This window comes from Erinaceus europaeus, chromosome X, assembly GCF_950295315.1.
Source record: "Erinaceus europaeus chromosome X, mEriEur2.1, whole genome shotgun sequence".
Classification (NCBI taxonomy): Eukaryota; Metazoa; Chordata; class Mammalia; order Eulipotyphla; family Erinaceidae; genus Erinaceus; species Erinaceus europaeus.
In genome coordinates, this window is record NC_080185.1 from 95,636,668 (window position 1) to 95,650,970 (window position 14,303).

Below are 14,303 nucleotides of genomic sequence, written 5' to 3' on the forward strand. Positions count from 1 at the left end.
GTCATAGAACTTCCCATATGGTGGCAGAGCTCAGATATGTGTCATATGCATGGCAAGGCATGCACCCTATTTACTGAACTCTTTCTCTAGCCTATAGTAAGCCATTCTTAATCAGGAATGGGTATATATACCTTTCAGCCACCAAATTGAAAACACTACTATGATTCCATCCTGACTTCCCTGAACAGATAACCTTACCTATGTGTTCCAAAATCTCACCTCTCCAGAGCCCTACCCAACCAGGGTAAGACAGAAATAGGCTGGGAGTATGGATCAACCTGCTGACATCCATGTCCAGCAGATAAACAATTACAAAAGCCAGACCTTCCACCTTCTACACCCCATAAAGAATTTTGGTCTATCCTCCCAGAGGAATAAAGAATAGGGAAGTTTCTAATGGAGGGGATGGGACATGGAACTCTGGTGGTGGGAACTATGTGGAATTACACTTCTATTATCTTACAATCTTGTTAATCACTATTAAATCACTAATAAAGTTTTTAAAGAAAAGAAAGAAGACACAAGTTACAAATAAGGAAGAGGTATATACTCTGATACCAATAGAAATTTAAAATCATAAAAGAAAAAGATCATGGCATCTTAAGGAGGAATTTCAAATTTGAAGTTTTATTTACAGTTCTGCTATGACATCTCTTTATCCTTATTCCTTTCCATTCTAAATATGATATATCTTGGTGTCTTTAAGTTTGGGTTAATTCTGTCTGGGACCCTCCGGGCTTCTTGAACCTTTATGTCTTTTATGTTGTCTACATTAGAGAAGTTATCAGCTATTATGTCCTGAAGAATGCTTTCTTCCCCTCCCTCTCTTTCTTCCGCTGGTAAGCCAATAATACGTATATTATTTCTTTTTTTTTTTTTTTTTTTTTCCTCCTCCAGGGTTATTGCTGGGCTCGGTGCCTGCACCATGAATCCACCGCTCCTGGAGGCCATTTTTTCCCCCTTTTGTTGCCCTTGTTGTAGCTTCGTTGTGGTTATTATTATTGCCCTTGTTGATGCAATTCGTTGGATAGGACAGAGAGAAATGGAGAGAGGAGGGGAAGACAGAGAAGGGGAGAGAAAGATAGACACCTGCAGACAAGCTTCACCGCCTGTGAAGCGACTCCCCTGCAGGTGGGGAGCTGGGGGCTCGAACCGGGATCCTTACGCTGGTCCCTGCGCTTTGCGCCACATGCGCTTAACCCACTGCGCCACCGCCCGACCTCACGTATATTATTTCTTTTGAAGTCATCCCATAGGTCTCTGTTTTTGTTTTCAGTATCTCTTAATCTCTTTTTGAGATCTCTTACTTCTTTTTTAGTTGTCTCTAACTCATCCTCGATCTTGCTGATTCTGTTTTCAGCTTCATTTATTCTATTCACTCTCCCCTCTACTGTTTTCTGGAGTTCATCTATTTTGTTATCCTGTTCTGATACTGTTTTAGTTTGTTCAGCTAGTTGTGTTCTTAGCTCAGCTATTTCAGCTTTTAGCTGTCTAATAACCTTGAGATAATTATTGTTTTCTTCCAGAGTCTCACTTGTTGTTTCTGCATTTCTGATGACAATTCTTTCAAACTCTTTACTCACTCCTTCACTAGTGCTTGGATTATTTCCTTCACTAGTGTTTGGATGTTGACCTCATTATTTTGTGCTTCAGCCTTTGGGGGGCTTTCAGCTGGACACTTTTCCTGGTTCATTTCTCCAATAATTCTTCTTGTTGGTTTAACCATTTTATATAGTATGTTATGAGATCCCTCTCTCAGTACTTTTCAAATTACTGATCACTCTTGCCTGGATTGACTTGTGTCTAAGTAAGGTAATTAAAGGGTTCATAGTTGTGGAAATTGACAGTTGTTTCAATAGTATTTTAATCCCTGATTTGGAGCACAGTGGCTTAAAAGCCTCTTTTGTTCTTTTTCTTCCCTGTAGGCTATGGGAGCCTGAGGGGTTTTAAAATATAAGTAGGCTTCTTAGCTTAATCACTGACTCCTGACCAAGAGATAAAGCAAGGTGGGGCAGAGATAATCCAGTGGTTATGCAAAGAGACTCTCACAGCCCCACCACTAGGCCACTGAGGTATAGATCTTTTCCTGAGTTTCCTGGTTATTTCTCTGTCCCCTGCTGTCAGCACAGGGCCTCCCTGCTGCTGTTCCAGATTCTGAGGGCATTAGCAATGGAGACTCACAGTTGCATTTGGTGAGTCTTAGGGGAGCCCTCTCCTCCCTTAAGCCATCTTTTTGTTGGTGAAACAGCCTGAAGGTGGTGTCTCAGCTGGTAAACTGCCAGACTGTTAGCAGCCACTTAATCTCTCCCTAGGTTCCTCTCTGTCCACGAGCCACACGTGTTTGCACTCACTGGTGATTTGGTGGGTTCCTGAAGTTGTTCTAGTCCTGTCTTGTTGCGGTCCCAACTGGTCTCTTTTGGTATTCCTAGTTGACCCGGGAGAGAAGAGGAGAGAAAAACAGCTGCTGCTGCTCCGTAGCCCCGCCTCTGGAAATCCTTTTTCCTGCTATGACATCTCACTAGAAGCATGAACAGCACTAGGCATTTATGAGTTGCCCAGATAATACAGTTCCCTATGATCAGAAAGAGTTTAGGAATAAAGCCCAGGGGATCCTAGCAGAAAATTCATGTTAGAAAAACAACAGGATAGTAAAAGTAAGATAATTAAAGAAAGGATTTGCTTAGAGATTGGATTTAGAATAAGATGACTTCCCAGGTTCAATTCTTAGGACCACCATAAGCCAGAACTAAACAGTGCTCTGGTAAAAAAAAAAAAAAAAAAAGGAATTATATGATTAGTTTTCCCATTTATTAAACAACAGATGTATGGAATGAAAAAAACAGACAAACTCAGAAGAAAGGGAGGGTGGTAAAATTAGAACTATGAACTATTACTTTTCCATAACTATTGTCTCCCTTTCTCTGTTGAAACCTTTTGAAAATCACAGTTCCTGTAGATGACAATGAGCACACATATTGCCATCAGCTAATAGGTAGCAGTTTAATTAGTGGTAAAGATAAAAGGACTGGAACTTCAGTATTTTTCTGTCTGTATGTTGTGCTTTTTAAAATCATCAGTGTTGTTAATTTAACCTCCTTAAACATCTCTATTTTGTTAATTTCCCTATCATAGCATGCCACCACTTACGTCAGTGAAGGTACCAACATATGACACACTCAAATTAGGATAATGGAACGAGGACTTATATACCAGGGGTGAGAGCACGGAAACTTTGTGGAATAGAAATGAAACAGGGAAACTTTTGACAATAAGAGCAAAACTGTCATGATGTCTTGATCTGAAGGGACCAGCAGCCAGAGCAGTTATCTGGAAAGAGAGTCACAGAACAGAAGGCATACTTGAGAGGTGTATGATCTTTTGTTAAGGAACAGTCACTCAGAGGAGATCCATGAGAGAGGGGATTGAGAAACGAAATACCCAGACTTCATTTTTCCTCCAATTTTCTAGTCTTCTCTGGGGGATTCTCATTGGCCAAACTCAACTGGAAACCAGAAGGCACCAAATCATGTTTCTGTAGTTCTTAAAGTTCATCTTCCCAGGGACAGAGAACATCCAACACTCCACCCACATATAATCTATCATCCACCTCTTCTAATGCCTTGGTAGTTTCACAGCATCCACTCTTGCCTTCTCTCAATATATTTCCCAAATTGCAGCAGAAGTGACCTTTTCAGCATGCAAATCTAATTAAGGCAAATTCCTGCTTTAAATCCATCCATTGTTTCCAAGAGGAATAAAAATCCTTAACAGGTCCCCATCTTCATCTTGGATCCTCCTCCCACCCTTTGTTTTTGTCAAACAGGTCTATCTTCTGCTCCTAAACTAAGTCTCAGCACATGTTTTTATTCTGTCTAATCTTCACACCCTACTCAACCCTTGGGCTAATCCAGGTATGATGCTGCAGGGGGAAACCTTAGCTGGCTCCACCATGTCTTCAGTTGAGGGTAGCTTTCCATTGTACACATGGATTTTATCCCTGAGAAAATACCTTCATGTACAATTTTAGATCCATTTCCTGTAATATTTTGATGAAGCTGTCTTCTGTCATGTTCCCCTTAGTGCTTCCAAGTTGAGCAGGAAGCCTAGGCATTTAGATGTAGGGGGAAGGAGGAGGAGAGAGGGAGAGAGAGAGAGAGGGAAAGAATAATTAATATAAATGAACTCCTTTATTTTTAACGGTTTTACTTTTTTTTTGACTGGTGTCAAGGTCTTGCACATGCTCTGTTTCACCATTCCTGAGCTGACTTCTCTTCTCTTTCATTTAATTTCCGGTAGAGACATAGAGAGAAGTAGAGACACCACAGTGCAGGCACTTCCCCAGTTGCTGTGGCACTCTCCTGTGGTGCCAGGATTTTAACCTTGGCTTGAAATAACAACGGCTGTGTGCGTGAGCTATCTTTCTGCCCCAGCAAACTACTGTAAAACTGAGTTTATCTCTTCTAATTTCAGCAGAAGCTAAAGTGAACAGGGAAAGAAAATAGTCATTAAGACCCAGTTAAATAGGAACTCACTAAAGAAGTCTTTTTTATTTTTGCTACAATGTGTTCCATCCATAGGTTTCTGAGTACTATGACACCTTTGCATTTCAAGAGTCCCCTGATTTGGCTATGAAGCATTCAGGCACTTTTTTATTATTTATTTATAAAAAGGAAACACTGAAAAAAACATATGATAAGAGGGATACAACTCCACACAATTCCCACCACTAGAACTCCATGTCCCATCCCCTCCCTTGATAGCTTTCCTATTCTTTAACCCTCTGGGAGTATGGACCCAAGGTCATTGTGGGATGCAGAAGGTGGCTTCTGGAATTGCTTCCCCGCTGTACATGGGCGTTGACAGGTCGATCCATACTCCCATCCTGTCTCTCTCTTTCCCTAGTGGGGAAGGGCTGTGGGGAAGCAGAGCTCCAAGGCACATTGGTGGGGTTGTTTGTCCAGGGAAGTCTGCTCGCATCCTGCTAGCATCTGGAACCTGGTGGCTGAAAAGAGAGTTAACATATAAAACCAAACAAGTTGCTGACTAATCATGAACATAAAGGCTGAAATAGTGAAGATGAAGAGTTGGGGCACTTTTTAGAGTCTGTCAGATTGAAAGTAAAAGTTAATGAAGCTTTTGCACACTGAAAATTAAATGACTTTGTAAATGGCAAATAGTGTCCCATATTGCCTTTCAGGAGGCTGTTCAAGTTACAGAACTTGACATTAAATATTGGTGAAGCCAAGTATGTATGTATATATCACGATATGTAATACTTGTGAGCATTAATAGTAGATACCTGTACTTTTTTTTACCAGACATAAGTTGTTTTAGCAAGTTGACTACAGAGAGAAAATAGTCAAAGGGTTTGATTCTGATTGTTAAGCTTTCAAATGAGTAGGATCCATGAAACAAAAGCATCTGTCCTTGATGAACACCTATGTGGCCGCCGCCTCCTCCTCCTCCTCCTCCTCCTCCTCCTCCTCCTCCTCCTCCTCCTCCTCTTCCTTCTCTCTCTCTCTCTCTCTCTCTCTCTCTCTCTCTCTCACACACACACACACACACACACACACACACATTTAGAAGAGAAAGCCATATAATATCTAGAAATTAACGGTAGTTCAGTCATAGAAAGGCCTTGCAAGCCTGAAGCCCCAGGTTCTTAGCAGGAGGGTGGTTAAATGTCCAACCATGTGAAAACAGATTTCTCATTTAGAGAGGAATTGTCATAACTATGAAAGACAGGCCTTTCTTCAGATCCTTTGATATTCACTAACTCCACTCCACTCTTCACTTGGTACACTGAGGTTGTTTTTTTTTTTTCCTCCAGGGTTATCGTTGGGGCTCGGTGCCTGCACTACCAATCCACTTCTCCTAGAGGCCATTTTTGTTGTTGTTGCTGCTGTTATTATTGTTTTGCTGCTGCTGTTGTTGTTGTTGGATAGGACAGAGAGAAATTGAGAGAAAAGGGAAGACAGAGAGGGGGAGAGAAAGATACCTGCTGACCTGATTCACTACTTCTGAAGAGACCCTCCTGCTGGTGGGGAGCCAGGGTTCGAACTGGGATCCTTGTATGGGTCCTTGCACTTCTCATTATGTGCACTTAAGCCGGTGTGCTACCCCCTGAACCTCCACTCTGAGATCTTTCTAATCATAGTGACCAAACCCAGCAAGTGGTAGTTTGGTTTATTCATCTGGAGTGACAGTTTAGAGCATGAACTTTAGGTTCAGGAAATGAGTCCAAATTCCATCTCCACCCGACTAACTGTAACACCTTGGGCAAGTAACTTGGTCTCTCTAAAGTTAAGCTTGTACTATAAAGTAAGTGTAATAAAAGGTTCATTATGTTGTTAGAAAGATAAGTAATTTCATTGCATATTTCAATGGTTTTGATCTGTAATTGTGAAAAAAGCACATGAAACACAAAGTTTGCTATTTTTTTGTATTTTCAGTGTGCAACGTTCAATATATTCATACTACTGTGTGAACTTCAGAACTTTTTCATTTTAAAAAACTGAAACTCTAGACCTCTTAAGTAATAGGTTTACTCACAGCAAACTTGTGAGCCTAACTACTCCTGATGTCTCAGATTTGTGAAATATTTCAGTATCTGTCTTTGTGATTTGCTTCTTTGGCTTAGCATGTTGTCTACAGGGCTCACCCACATTGTAGAAAGTATCAGGATCTCCCCCTTTTGCAGTCTAAATACCACTCTGTTGTGTGTCTGTGCCACGACTTTTTAAATCCACTCATTTGTGGATGGACTCTTGTGTTACTTTCACCTTTGGGCTACTTTGAATTGTGCTGCTACCATGAGCAAGGGTATACAAATGTCTTCAAGATCCCGGTTTTAATTCTTTTACACAGACACCAGAAGTGATATTGCTAAGTCATAAGAAAATTTTATGCTTAATGTTTTGAACGGCTGCCAAACGGTCTCCCATAGTGGCTACTTTATATTTGTACCAACAGTCCAAAAGAATTCCATTTTCTCCATATCCTCACCAAACAGACTTTGATCTGTTTTGAGTTAATTTATATATAGGATAAGATAAATATCTAGTGTTACTCTTTAACATGTAGATAACCAGCTTTCCCAATACTATTCGTTGACTATTTTCTAGGTGGTTGTTTTTTTTAACTTCTTCAGGTAGCAGAAATGTTAATGAATGAGAGCTGATAGCTTATTGTGGTTTGACTTGCATTTCTCTGATGGGTAATGAGTTTAAACACTTTTTCATATGTCTCTACATCTTCTTTGGAAATGTATCCTTCATATCCTTTGCCCATTATTAAATTGGATCACTTGTTCCTTTGTTGTTGAATTATAGGAATTCTGCATATAGACTGGGCATTAGTCATTTAGTCAGATATATGATTTACAACTGTTTCTTCTTACCCTATGGTTATCTTTTCACTCTATTGGTTATGTCCCTTCACACACAGAATTTTTTTTTGGACGCTGACCAATTTATCTATAACGTAAATTTTTGTTCCCTGTGTACTCGGTATCATATTCAAGAAATCATTGACAAATCCAGTATAATGAAGCTTCTCCTCTGTGTTTTTTTTTAAGAGTTTACAATGAGCAGCAACAAATGCTGGAGAGGATGTGGGGACAGAGGAACCCTTTTACATTGCTGGTGGGAATGTAAATTGGTACAGCCTCTGTGGAGAACAGTCTGGAAAACTCTCAGAAGGCTAGACATGGACCTTCCATATGACCCAATAATTCCTCTCCTGGGGTTATACCCCAAGGACTCCATAACACCCAACCAAAAAGAGGTGTGTACTCCTATGTTCATAGCAGCACAATTCATAATAGCTAAAACCTGGAAGCAACCCAGGTGCCCAACACCAGATGAGTGGCTGAGAAAGCTGTGGTATATATACACAATGGAATACTATGCAGCTATCAAGAACAATGAACCCACCTTCTCTGACCCATCTTGGACAGAGCTAGAAGGAATTATGTTAAGTGAACTAAGTCAGAAAGATAAAGATGAGTATGGGATGATCCCACTCATCAACAGAAGCTGACTAAGAAGATCTGAAAGGGAAACTAAAAGCAGGACCTGATCAAATTGTAAGTAGGGCACCAAAGTAAAAACCCAGTGGTGAGGGGCAGGCATGTAGCTTCCTGGGCCAATGGGGGGTGGGAGTGGGTGGGAGGGATGGGTCACAGTCCTTTGGTGGTGGGAATGGTGTTTATGTACACTCCTAGCAAAATGTAGACATATAAATCAGTAGTTAATTAATATGAGAGGGGGAAATCAATTGTATGTCTCAAAGTTTCTCAAAAGATAAACTGAATCTTTTTAATATATAGGCTATGTATTTGATATGCGGACTCTCTCAAAAGCCTAGACCAAGTAGATTAGAAGCTTCCAATAGCACAGTTATATACAAGATACTGGGTACTGTCCAGCAAACCATAACAAAGGGACTTTTCAAAGTTAACTCAATTAACAAATAATGTGATGATAATATTAACTATCGATTGTCTTTTTGAACCCTAAGACAGCAGGAACCTCACATCTTCACTATAGAGCCCCTACTTCCCCCAGTCCTGGAACCCTTGGATAGGGCCTACTTTCCCGTATGCATCTCCCAATCCAAACCAAATAACATTGCATCTGCCGATCACAACCTAACCAAAGCAACGATTGCTACCTCAACATGCTTCACCACAGAATGTATCCAGAGACTTCACGTGTGGAATGACAACCCTTCAGCTTCATTACTCGGGTGAGACCTTTCCTTTAATAGTACACTCTAATTTCATCTCAGGTAGTTCACTTTCTAACAAAGTCCCATAACCTAGATATACACCAGTTTCTGTGAGAGAGAGCTTATGTGCACACGTATCCATAAACTACTGCAAAATATACACCTGAAAGCAGAAGTACACTAGAGTTTGCAGTGAGTACCTCCCTAACACTTCCTCTCCACTATTCCAAGCTTGGGATCCATGATTGCTCAACAAATTGTTTGGCTTCATATGTTAACTCTCTTTTCAATCACCAGGTTCCAGATGCCACCAGGATGCTGGCCAGGCTTCCCTGGATTGAAGACCCCACCAATGTGTCCTGGAGCTCAGCTTCCCCAGAGTCACACCCTACTAGGGAAAGAGAGAGGTAGACTGGGGGTATGGACCGACCAGTCAACGCCCATGTTCAGCGGGGAAGCAATTACAGAAGCCAGACCTTCTACCTTCTACAACCCTCAACGACCCTGGGTCCATGCTCCCAGAGGGATAGAGAATGGGAAAGCTACCATGGGAGGGGGTGGGTTATGGGGATTGGGTGTTGGGAATTGTGTGGAGTTGTACCCCTCCTACCTTATGCTTTTGTTCACTAATCCTTTCTTAAATAAAAAATTAAAAAAAAAAGAGTTTACAATGAATTTTACATTTAGGACTTTGGTCTGTTTTAAGTTAATTTGTATATAGGAAAAGATAAATATCTAATGTTATTCTTTCATATATGGATAACCAGCTTTTCCAATACTATTCATTGAAAAGACTAGCTTTCCCCCCATTGAATAATCTTGGTACCCTTGTGTAAATAATTACACATTTCTTTATCTGAATCATTTCTACCTTGCTCCACTAACTTGTAAGCTCCAAGAGGGAAAAATCATGTTAATTTTGCTTATTATAATGTCATTATTGCTTAATATATAATAAAGACTCAATAAAGCTTTATTGACTCAGCAAATAAATGTGTGAGGAATATTTATTATAAAGTCTGCCACTGAGTCCAATTTCAAAAAAGGAATATAGTTGTTTCTGTTTTTCGGCCCATTGCATCCTTTGCTTGAGACACACTTTGCTTACTCTGAAAATGAAACTACCTCTGAGAGAAACACACGAAAACCATCATCAAGGTGAATGATAATTTAGGCTCTAGGGTCTGACAAACTTGGTTCATACATCAGTCCATCCCTTCTTAGCTGTGCTCTTGGCACATGAATCAACCTTTCTCCAATTCTCAGTTTCCTAATCTGTAAAATGACAATAGTACCTACCCAATAAAGTTGTTATATAGATTGAATAAAACATGTGTAACAAATTCTCATGGTATCAGGCAGTTATAACAACCCCTCAGTAAAGAATCCGTCCATTATTTGCACTATTTCTCTACTGATTATTTAAATCTCTGTCTTCCTCTTCCCCCTTAGTTTGTTTTTTGACGTTGCCTTCAGAATAAAAGGTTCTTTTCTTAGCTGCTGTCTCCACTTATAAGACAATTTAAAATAGATGACAGGGTAAACAAGATCAAGTGGGAACTATTTGATTAGAATACTTAAGGCAAAATATTGAAGACCTCCACATGATGTGGGAATTACCATAAATAGCTAGTGGAAAAGCTAAGAAGGGGGGCTGGACAGTGGTGCACCCGCTAAGCACACATAGTACTAAGCTCAAGGAACCTCACAAGCATCCCATCCCAGCCACTAGCTCCCCATCTGCAAGGGGATCGCTTCTCAAGTGGTGAATCAGGTCTGCAGGTGTCTATCTTTTTCTGTATCCCCTCTATCTTCTCCTCCCCTCTCAATTTCTCTCTGTCCTATCCAGTAAACCAAGAGTGGTGGATTGATAACCCTGGAGGTGAAAGAAAGAAAGAAAGAAAGAAAGAAAGAAAGAAAGAAAGAAAGAAAGAAAGAAAGAAAGAAGGAAAGAAAGAGAGAGAGAAAGAGAGAGAAGCAGAGAGACAGAGAGAGGAAAAAAGAAAGAGAAAGGAAGAAAGGGAAAGAAGGAAAGAGAGAGAGAGAAAGAGAGAGAGAGAGAGAGAGAGAGAGAGAGAGAGAAGAGCTAAGAGTTAGGGTTTTCTCTTGACCAAAATGGAAAAAATCTTTTTGAAGATCCTGACATTATAGCTTATATTTATGAGAATAGAGTTTTTTTTTTTCTTCAGTAAGAGTCTATATTTTTTAAAGCTCTTTAAGAGCAAGCACGGTAAAAAGGAAATAGCTACTTGACAGTTCTGCAGACTTAACATTCCCAGAGAAGAGACACTCCATCCATGCCCCAAGGAGGGTAAATAATTAAACCTATAGGTGTTGTTCAGCTTGCGTTTCATTTCGGTGACTTATTAATCACTTGACCTTTTCCACAGGACACTTAGCATTGTAAATTATCCTTCTTTCTTTTTGAGGCTTCAGCGACCTACATGACTCTTTGCAACTTAACTAGGGCTGCACTCATTGGACATTTTGCAGCCAATTGTACGTTTCACTATGTATTATGAACCAGTTCATGGTAGCCTGGCAAGAAGACACCAGGAAACATAGAAAAGGAAATTAAGGAGCAATTGCCAATTTAATTTCCTACTTTACCTTTGATGTCTCACATCTTGCTAAGACAAAGGGAAAATTCCAAAACCTGTGTGAGGTTTATAGACATCACTTCATCACTTCACTCTAATACGTGCACTGCTGTGGATCAAAGCCCCAAGTCTCATGCATGCAAGTCTTGGGTTTTATCTGTTGAGTCACCTCCCCAACCACAGGCTATTTTCAATTAGTTGAAATAAAGACATCACCCTTTTCTCTGCCCTTGTTCTTTTTGACTCCACTTTAACTCTGATACTATTGACTCTCCTCTCCTTTATAAAAATCCCAATTCTTCTGTTAAGGACTCCAACCACTTTAACTGCTCCCGCTGCCTCCTTAATCTCTTCTAAATCATGACTGAGTCTTCTATCCAGTTTAAAACACACAGTCATCTATTTGTTTAGCAAACATATATGGAACAGTTACCATGCTTCAGACATTTTCTAGGTTCAAAGGTTGATAGAGAAAAGGCTGCAAATGAAAGAGAATTCCAGGAAGTGATAATGGCTATGAAATAATTCTTTCAGACATTCGTCATTCAACAAACACCTACTGATTGTCTGCTCTAGACCAGGCACTGTTATTGATTCTGAGAATTCTCTTTCATAGACCTGAATTTGGTTTCCTCATGGAGAGCAGGAAGGAAAAACAGTTAGAAATACAAGTCCAGTGAGTAAAGCAAGGCAAAAATTAAGTAGGGATTGATGGGGGAAAAGGATTAAGGGTAGAGAGTGAAGAAATGAATCAGAAAGGGAGACAATGAAAAGAAATATTGATTAAATAAGGTGTGTAGTTGAACACGGAGAAAGACATAGAGTGCTAAGACAAAGCCATTGTCATAGGAGAACAGGGGTTCTTGCCATCATTCATTCTATCAACCCTTCTGTCAAAAGTAGCCTGATTTTTCTCTGGATCTTTTCTTTTACCTTCCTTCTTTCCTTCTGTCCTTTTTATCATCACTATGGCTTCCCCATTCCAGGTCAACTTTTTCAGATACATAGAGAGAAAGAGAATTTTTATTTTATTATTATTATTTTTTGGTCCTTTCCAAGACTTCAGTGCTCTAAACTCTGAAATGACTACACACACACACACACACACACACACACACACACACACACACACACACACACATAATGAGAGAGAGAGAGACAGAATAAACACAGTACCAAAGTTTCCTCTGTTACAGTGTGGATCAGTGTCAAATCTGGGTCCTGCATATGGCAAAGCAAGCAAATTATCCAGGTGAGCTATTCTGTTGACTCTGAGGTTAATATTTGAATTATAACATAATGGCCTTTTAAAAGACTTTCATGGCTCAGGTTCCAAAATCCCAGGTTCAGTTCCTGACATGATCAAAAACCAGAGTTGAGCAGTCCTCTGGTCTCTCCATTTCTGTATCTTTCTCTCTGCATCTCTCTCCTTCATCAAAATAAAATTCAGAATATACTTTAAAAATGAATTATAACATGTTAGGTGCCTGCTTATGTTTTGTTGTGTCCAAAGGCAATTTTGTCTCTACTGTCAAACTAAATTGTCCAGTGGCTTCTTCACTGATATGAAAGGAAGAAGAGTAAATGAATCTTTAAAAGAGGTTGACAGAGGGAAACACATTTGTATTCAGATCTTCCTCTGTTCCCTGAGATATTCTATTTGCATTTCCTATGGTTTCTCTACCCTCATGATGAAGTCAGCCCTGGCTTCACTTTTAATTTTCCTGACTTTATGCTAAAGCCAGTGATAAGGCTGTGATTTTTTAATTACTATTACTGTTTTTGGCTAGAGACAGAGAGAGTGAAAGAGAACACAGTACTGAAAACTATCATCACTGTGGTTGTGGCTGGGTTCAAACATGGGTTTCACACAAGGCAAACCAATGCATTATCCAAATGAGCTATTTCACCAACCTGATTCTTAATTTTTAGGTGTACAAAGGCCTAGGAAATAGACTAGGTCAAGTTAAGGAGAGATATCAGAGTTAAAAGATGTAACGCACACACTCTGTGAATTTAAAGCTGTTGTAGAGAAATAGTTTAGAAAAATGAAGCAGTTCTCCATGAAATAGCAGACTCCATCAGAAAGCGAACGTGAGAGTTGTTGGGATCCCTGAGGAAGAAGAGAGGATGAGAGAACATATTCAAAGAAATCATAGCAGCAAATTTTCCACACTGAGAAAAATTCAAAACATAGACATTCATAAAGCTGAACAAACACTCAAGTTCCTGAATCTAAAAATGGCCCACACCAAGACACATCACAGTGAAACTATCCAAAAACAAGACCAAGAAAAAAATATATTACAGGCTACTAGGGAAAGTAAGGATCTGACCTACAGAGATAGATCAGATTCAGGCTTTCACCAGATTTCTCACCACAAACCCTAGAGGCAAGGAGGTAGTAAAATGGCACATACTCAAAATATTAAAAGATAAGAATTGCCAAGCAAGAATACTCTATCCTGCTAAATTATCCTTGAAGTATGGGGGAGAATTAAAAATCTTTTCAAACATACAGAAACTGAAGGGATACACTACCACCAATCCTGCCTTACAAGAATTGCTGAGAAGAGTCCCATCTGAAAAGAAACAAAAGAAAGCTTCAAAAGAGGTGAAGCAGTGCTGCAGGTGTCTCTCTGTTTCCCTCTTTATATCCCCCTTCTTTTTCAATTTCTCTGTACTTACCCAATAAATAAATAAAAGAAAAGAAAGCAAAGGAATTCCAACTCTAAATGAGATAATCAATGGTAGAATAGAACCAGAAACACAACAACAGCAGGAAAAAAACAAAGACATACAAAAGGGCCTCCCCTTTGAGCACACACTGCTCAAAGTTATCAGAGGGGATTTAAGTGGACAGTGTTGACTGGAACCATTTAAGAAATTGTGTGCCTAGCATAGGGGTATCTGCATTTTCAAAATATTTAAATTTATTATTGGACAGCAACACAGAGAATCAGGGAAAGGAGG